The following is a 7,500-nucleotide window of genomic DNA, read 5'->3' as shown; positions in this document are numbered from 1 at the left end:
AGTAAAGTCATTGAAGAGAGTCAAACAAATAAAAAAAGGTCGTGAATTATGAGGCCATTATGATACACTGTATAAATGTGTATCGTGTCATTCCATTTGTTGCAATGGTGACATCACTCCGTCACCTCGTTGTGCTTTGTGACTGTGGACATTGACAAAATTGATGATTAATATTGAAGATCATTTTGATTGTTTGGGTGTGTTTTGGCGCCAAGCGAGCGACCAAGTGGCGCTCACCCTTGACATAAATGTTGTTATTTTACAGGGATGTGCCAGTGTGTTTGTCCAGGTGAGGAATGCTTCGTACAGAGCGTTGTTTGTCAATAGGTTTGTATTGCTGGTTTTCCTTGTGTGTGCTGTGCTGTGTGGTGGTGGTGGTGGTGGTGGTGGTTAGTGGTGGTTAGCGGTATCAGAATCTCATCTTTTCTTGGTGAAGGAGACATAACAGTTAATTTGGTAGTAGTGGAAGTAGTCACGTGTTAGGTGATAGCGGCACTGGTGGTGATGTTAGGTCTACTCCCATGCACACACACACACACACACACACACACACACACACACACACACACTAGGGGGGTTGTTCTTAGTTTGAGTACACCTACGGGAGGGTGTCCAGATGGCGTAGTGGGAGGTGAAATAGCGTGGTGTGTGTGTGTGTGTGTGTGTGTGTGTGTGTGTGTGTGTGTATTCACCTCGGTCGTTTACTGGTCACCCAGCAAGTCTTCACCATTACGGAGCGAGCTCAAAGCTCATAGACCGATCTTCGGGTAGGACTGAGACCACACCACACTCCACACACCGGGAAAGCGAGGCCACAACCCCTCCAGTTACATCCCGTACCTATTTACTGATAGGTGAAAAGGGGCTACACCTTAAGAGGCTTGCCCATTTGCCTCGCCGCTTCCTGGGATTCGAACCCGGACTCTCGATTGTGAGTCGAGTGTGCTAACCACTGCATTACGGGGTGTGTGTGTGTTAGGGGGGCGGTGTGGGGATGTATGTATGCACTGTGTTCCTGACAGGGTTTTTTGTGGTGTTGCAGTTGCCTGAAGTGGTATCAGGGGCCTAACGCCATCTCCTACCAGGAGGCGGCGGAGCTGGTTGTGGGCTACCACTGCTCCCTCCGGCACAGCATGGGCGGGCCGCAGTGCAGCATTGTCACGGTAGTGGTGGGCAGCGTGGCGCGACCAAGCCCTGTGGCGGAGGCCATGTCGGCTGGCCAGATGGTGCTAGTGGTGGTGTTCAGCACCGCTATGCCCGTGCTAGTGGTGGAATTGGTGTTGGTGATCGTGTGCATGAAGCGGAAACGCGTACGTGACTGCCCGTGTCGGGATGAGGAGGCGCGGCTTCAGAACGAGTAGAACATGGTGCACAACGCTGTGGGCGCCGTCAACAGTGTGTGGACCACCACATGATCTTCTACTCCCTAAACTTCCCCATCAAGAAACCCCTAAACACCATGCCACCGACTCCTCCCCTTGAAACACCCACACCACACCCACCTCTACCACTATCACCTCCACAACCACGACTACGAGAATCCCGCGGAGAACGCATACTCCACAGTGCCCATGCGCAGCAGCAGTACTCAATAAGGATGTGTCGCGGGTCTCGGTTGCTGACCGCCTCGAAAAGGCCATTGAGGCACCGCCCAACCCCCGCGTCACGCCCACCTCGGACTCCAGCGCCCTATGCAAGGTGTTCCGGAATTCCTTCCTGCCGCGCACATACAGCCACAGGTCAGTACTCTCCACCCACGCGCGACTGCAGTAGATCGGAAATAATAAGCTCTGAGCTCGTTCCGTAGGGTAACGTCTGGCTGTCTCGTCAGAGACTGCAGCAGATCAAGCAATGAATTACACACACACACACACACACACACACACACACACACCCGGTAGCTCAGTGGTTAGAGCGCTGGCTTCACAAGCCAGAGGAGATCAAACAGTGAAACTCACTCTGTGTGTGTGTGTGTGTGTGTGTGTGTGTGTGTGTGTGTGTGTGTGTGTAATTCTTTGTTTGATCTGCTGCAGTCTCTGACGAGACAGCCAGACGTTACCCTACGGAACGAGCTCAGAGCTTATTATTTCCGATCTTCGGATAGGCCTGAGACCAGGTACACACCACACACCGGGACAACAAGGTCACAACTCCTCGATTTACATTCCGTACCTACTCACTGCTAGGTAAACAGGGGCTACACGTGAAAGGAGAGACACCCAAATATCTCCACCCGGCCGGGGAATCGAACCCCGGTCCTCTGGCTTGTGAAGCCAGCGCTCTAACTGAGCTACCGGGCCGTGTGTGTGTGTGTGTGTGTGTGTGTGTGTGTGGTGGTGGAGGTAGTGGTGGTGGTGGTATTTACATGCTTGTGTGAAGATAATTATATAAGCGGGTATTTTGATGGGATGATAGATATGTAAATGGACAGTTGGATAAACAAACAGATAGATGGAGAGGTAGGCAGATAGAGGAGGAGGAGGAGGTCTAGCTAAGCACTATAAACACCACGATAATAAACATGAGAAGATTGACTTTTAATTCCTAGTGAACAGTTTTCAGTATTTTTCATTAGCCTAACGTCAAGTCAAAGTTTGTTGTTGGGACGCCTGGAGAGATGGGCAGCACTATCAGGTACAGGATTTGCGATGACAACGGCTTGGAGTGTGCGCCATGATGGACTCACTCGCCTTGAGTTGCCAAGCGTCACTTCAAGACATGTAGCCTGAGCCGCCAACACCACACCTTCACATCACCATACAATGTCAGGACGCGTCTGGCTGGCCACACACTATGCACATTGAAACAAACATTTATCAAATAGTGTGTGTGTGTGTGTGTGTGTGTGTGTGTGTGTGTGTGTACCTATAAAGACATTAACTTGTATTGCATGTTGCAGAGGAGTTATGGGTGGCAGGAGGTTGATGAAATGTGTGGTGGTGTCACAAGTGAAGCACAGTGAGCGTTCCTGCAGGGTGAAGCAATGATGAGACCAGCGTCAGCACTCACCAAGGTGGTGGTGTGGTGGTCTCTCTCTCTCTCTCTCTCTCTCTCTCTCTCTCTCTCTCTCTCTCTCTCTCGTCATTTCTCGCCTCGTCTCCTTTCTCTTATCTCGTCTCGTCTCTCGTCTCGTTTCGTCTCTCGTGTCGTTTCGTCTCCTCTCTCTCGTCTCGTCTCCTCTCCTCGTTCTCGTCTCGTGTCGTGTCCTCTCCTTGTTCTCGTTTCGTGTCGTCTCCTCTCCTCGTTCTCGTCTCGTCTCATCTCTCGTCTTGTCTCGTCTCGTCTCCTCTCTCTCTTCTCGTTTCGTCTCCTCTCGTCTCCTCTCCTCGTTCTCGTCTCATCTCGTCTCCTTTCTCGTCTCGTCTCATCTCGTCTCCTTTCTCGTCTAGTCTCATCTCGTCTCCTTTCTCGTCTCGTCTCATCTCTCCTTTCTCGTCTCGTCTCATCTCGTCTTCTTTCTCGTCTCGTCTCCTCGTCTCTTCTCTTGTCTCTTGTCTCTTCTCTCGCTTCTCTCTCGTCTCGTTTCGTGACGTCTCTCGTCTCGTCTCGTATCGTATCGTATCTTATCGTATCTCTCTCTCTCTCTCTCTCTCTCTCTCTCTCTCTCTCTCTCTCTCTCTCTCTCTCTCTCTCTCTCTCTCTCTCTCTCTCTCTCTCTCTCTCTCTCTCTCTCTCTCTCTCTCTCTCTCTCTCTCTCTCTCTCTCTCTCTCTCTCTCTCTCTCTCTCTCTCTCTCTCTCTCTCGTCTCTCTCTCGTCTCGTCTCGTCTCTCTCTCGTCTCGTCGTCTCGTCTCGTCTCGTCTCGTCTCGTCTCTCTCTCTCTCTCTCGTCTCGTCTCTCTCTCTCTTGTCTCGTCTCGTCTCCTCTCTCTCGTCTCGTCTCGTCTCTTCTCTTTCTCTCGTCTCGTCTCCTTTCTCTCGTCTTGTCTCGTCTCTTCTCGTTTCTCTCGTCTCGTCTCGTCTCTTCTCTCGTCTTGTCTCGGCTCTCTCGTCTCGTCTCGTCTCTCTCGTCTCTCTCTCTCTCTCGTCTCGTCTCTCTCTCTCTCTCTCTCTCTCTCTCTCGTCTCCTCTCCTCTCCTCTCCTCCCTTCTCGTCTCGTCTCCTCTCCTCTCTCTCTCTCTCTTCTCGTCTAGTCTCGTCTCGTCTCTACTCTCTTCTCGTCTCGTCTACTCTCTCGTCTCCTCTCGTCTTCTCTGTCTCTTATCTCGTCTCGTTTCCTCTGTCTCTCGTCTCGCCTCTCACCCTCTCTCTCTCGTCTCGTCACGTCTCCTCTGTCTCGTCTCATCTCGTCTCCTCTGTCTTATTTCGTCTCGTTTCCTCTGTCTCGTCTCGTCACCTCTGTCTCTCTCGTCTCGTCTCGTCTCGTCTCCTCTGTCTCTTGCTTCGTCTCGTCTCGTCTCTCATCTCTTCTCTTTCGTCTTGTCTCGTCTCATCTCGTCTCCTTTCCTTTTGTTTCTCGTCTCGTCTTCTGTCTCTCGTCTCGTCTCCTCTGTCTCGTCTCCTCTCTCTCTCTCTCTTGTCTCGTCTTATGTCTCTCGTCTCGTGTCCTCTCTCTTGTCTCGTCTCGTCTCGTCTCATCTCTTGTCTCTCGTCTCGTCTCGTCTCTCTCTCTCTCTCTCTCTCTCTCTCTCTCTCTCTCTCTCTCTCTCTCTCTCGTCGTCGAGGGCGTCCTGCCACTGCCTGGTGAGAAGCATCATTAGGTCGGAGGTTGACCTTCCAGGTCTGAACCCAAACTGTTGGTCTGAGAGGAGGGCATTGTCCTTGAGATGGCTACACACCACCTCTGCCACGACCCTCTCAAACACTTTACCCACCACTGACAACAGGGATATGGGTCTGTAGTTTTTGGGTCCGTCCTGAGCTTTTTGTGTACGGAACTACTCGAGCCTCCTTCCACACTGAAGGCCAGACGTTTTCCCGTACACAAGTTGTGAAGACTTGGGTGAGAGGGGCAGCCAGTTCCTGGGAGCATCGCTTCAGCAGGTGCGGGCTGATGTCATCAGGGCCGGTAGCTTTCTGTGTGTCCAGCCCCGCAATAATCGCTTCACCTGCTGATGCGTCACCTCCACCATGGTGACAGTCTTCTCACATTGCTGGACCAGCTGAGGCGGTGGCTGCTGTGGATTCCCCACCTTCATTTTTCCAGCAAACAAGGAAGCCAGCAACTGTGCCCTCTCCTTACTGCTGGTGGCGACAGTACCGTCCTGCTTGCTGAGGGAGGGATGGATTCTTGGTGGCCAGTTCCTGTTTGTCCTTAACAAGGACCACCAAGTTTTGTTTCCTACGCCAGTGCCACACAGTTTCCGGCGCAGGCTTTCCTCCCACTTTTTTAAGGCCCACTTGCTGGTTACCACCATCCTCCTGCATGCAGCCCTATGCAAGTCCTTGTTGCGCCGAGTCGGGTTCCTCTTGTAGCGGAGCCAGGCAGCATACTTTGCCTCAGCAGCAACACGGCAACGGTAGCCAAACCATGGCTGATCCGTCGGTCTGGTGGTGTATTCCCTGTGTGGGACGTGGCGTCTCTGGAGGGCGAGAAGGTGAGAGGTAAGTGCAAGTGCTTCACTCTCTGCTCCTCCCTGTAGCAGAGTGGCCCATGGGGTGTGGGTCAGGTCGCGGCGCAGGGAAGCCCAGTCTGCTTTGTTCCACAGCCAGATGGTCTCTCTCTCTCTCTCTCTCTCTCTCTCTCTCTCTCTCTCTCTCTCTCTCTCTCTTTTTTTTTTTTTTTTATTTAAACATAATTTATACAGAAGAACATGTACCCAAAGGCGCACTGTCGTGTGCTACCTATTCTAAGGGTACTACAATCTATTTCTACAATATTTACAAGACTTAAAAATAGAAAATATACAAGATGGTCAGCATGTAAATGGAGCACTGTTCTTTTCACTTCACTAGCACTATTCACGCACTGCACTACACTGAGTGTCACGTCACAAAGAGTGTCAGAGGAGTTGGCAGTGTCTGTCTCCACTTATGTGCCATCAGTTTGACACTGTGTGTGTTCATCTCCTGGACGTGAGGCACCGCGGCCGTGAACAAGTTCCACATCCTGGAGACGCGTCCTGCGAAGGTGCGTTGATGCTGACACCTGTGGGATCGCGGCACCTCTACGGCGTCACCACCATTGAGCACCGTTCTCGTGCTCCGTGCGGTGACTCTCAGAGGATGACGCAGCCCTGCCAGATGTGGCACTCTTTGCACCTGTGCCTTATGGAACACTACGATTGCCGCCACATCTCTGCGGTGTTCCAGTGAATCAAGGGACGCTCAGGCTCTGGGTGAGGTGGTATTGCAGCATCTACTAGCCGTATGGCGCGGCGTTGGATGCTGTCCAGTCTCCTTCTGTGTGTGGCGGCACAGGACATCCAGGAGAGAGCTGCGTACTCAAGGTGGGGCCGCACCTGTGCCTTGTACAGCAGCAGTCTCCCTTCCTGTCGAGGAAACTGGCGATCCTTCTGAGAGCGGAGATCCTGTGAGAGGCTTTCTTGGCAATGGATTTGACATGGCTGTCAAACCTCAGCCCTCGATCCACCTCCACTCCAAGTATCTTGACGTCATCTTGGAGTGGGAGAGCAGCAGCGCCAAAAGACAACTTTCCTGCCATTGCTGCCATGGCGGCTGGGGACCGAGAGACAACCATTGCCTGTGTCTTCTCCGGCGCGAATGTCACTTGCCAGCGAGCACCCCACTCCTCTATCACTCGTAGCTGCTGATTGATGGCCTCAGCAGCCCGCCCACTGTCCTGGCGTGGATAGGTATAGGAGAGGGTGCAGTCATCAGCATAGGCCTTGACTCCTGGCAGTAGCTGGAGAAGATCATCCACGTAGATATTCCACAGGAGTGGGCCAAGAATTGAACCCTGTGGCACTGATGCCTCCACAGGCAGGGACTCAGATGTTTGCCCGTTGACAACCACCTTGAGGCTTCTGTCCTGCAGGTAATTTCCCAGGAGTCGTAGCAAGCCACCCTGGATGCCTTTAGCACGAAGCTTTTCCAGTAATCCGTTGTGCCATACTTTATCAAAAGCTCCAGCTATGTCCAAAGCAACCACTATAGTGTCCTTGCCGTCGTCGAGGGCGTCCTGCCACTGCCTGGTGAGAAGCATCATTAGGTCGGAGGTTGACCTTCCAGGTCTGAACCCAAACTGTTGGTCTGAGAGGAGGGCATTGTCCTTGAGATGGCTACACACCACCTCTGCCACGACCCTCTCAAACACTTTACCCACCACTGACAACAGGGATATGGGTCTGTAGTTTTTGGGTCCGTCCTGAGCTTTTTTGTGTACGGGAACTACTCGAGCCTCCTTCCACACTGAAGGCCAGACGTTTTCCCGTACACAAGTTGTGAAGACTTGGGTGAGAGGGGCAGCCAGTTCCTGGGAGCATCGCTTCAGCAGGTGCGGGCTGATGTCATCAGGGCCGGTAGCTTTCTGTGTGTCCAGCCCCGCAATAATCGCTTCACCTGCTGATGCGTCACCTCCACCATGGTGACAGTCTTCTCAC

At 52.5% G+C, this 7,500-nt stretch overlaps 1 protein-coding gene and 1 long non-coding RNA gene across 3 annotated transcripts in view; one reads left to right on the top strand and one right to left on the bottom strand.

Annotated features, from left to right (window-relative positions):
• The window catches only part of LOC123503523, a 10,845-nt gene extending 9,727 nt beyond the window's left edge, over positions 1 to 1,118 (top strand). The window contains exons 2-3 of the long non-coding RNA XR_006674509.1: positions 266 to 327; positions 1,043 to 1,118. This is a non-coding gene — a long non-coding RNA (uncharacterized LOC123503523). The remainder of the gene's footprint in view (positions 1 to 265; positions 328 to 1,042) is intronic.
• Positions 1 to 7,500, bottom strand: part of LOC123503498 (serine proteinase stubble-like) — a 156,486-nt gene that overhangs the window by 146,885 nt on the left and 2,101 nt on the right. The window lies entirely within an intron of this gene.

This window comes from Portunus trituberculatus, chromosome 14, assembly GCF_017591435.1.
Source record: "Portunus trituberculatus isolate SZX2019 chromosome 14, ASM1759143v1, whole genome shotgun sequence".
Classification (NCBI taxonomy): Eukaryota; Metazoa; Arthropoda; class Malacostraca; order Decapoda; family Portunidae; genus Portunus; species Portunus trituberculatus.
Note: the sequence above shows the minus strand (reverse complement) of the source record. Positions and strands in the feature narration are given on the sequence as shown.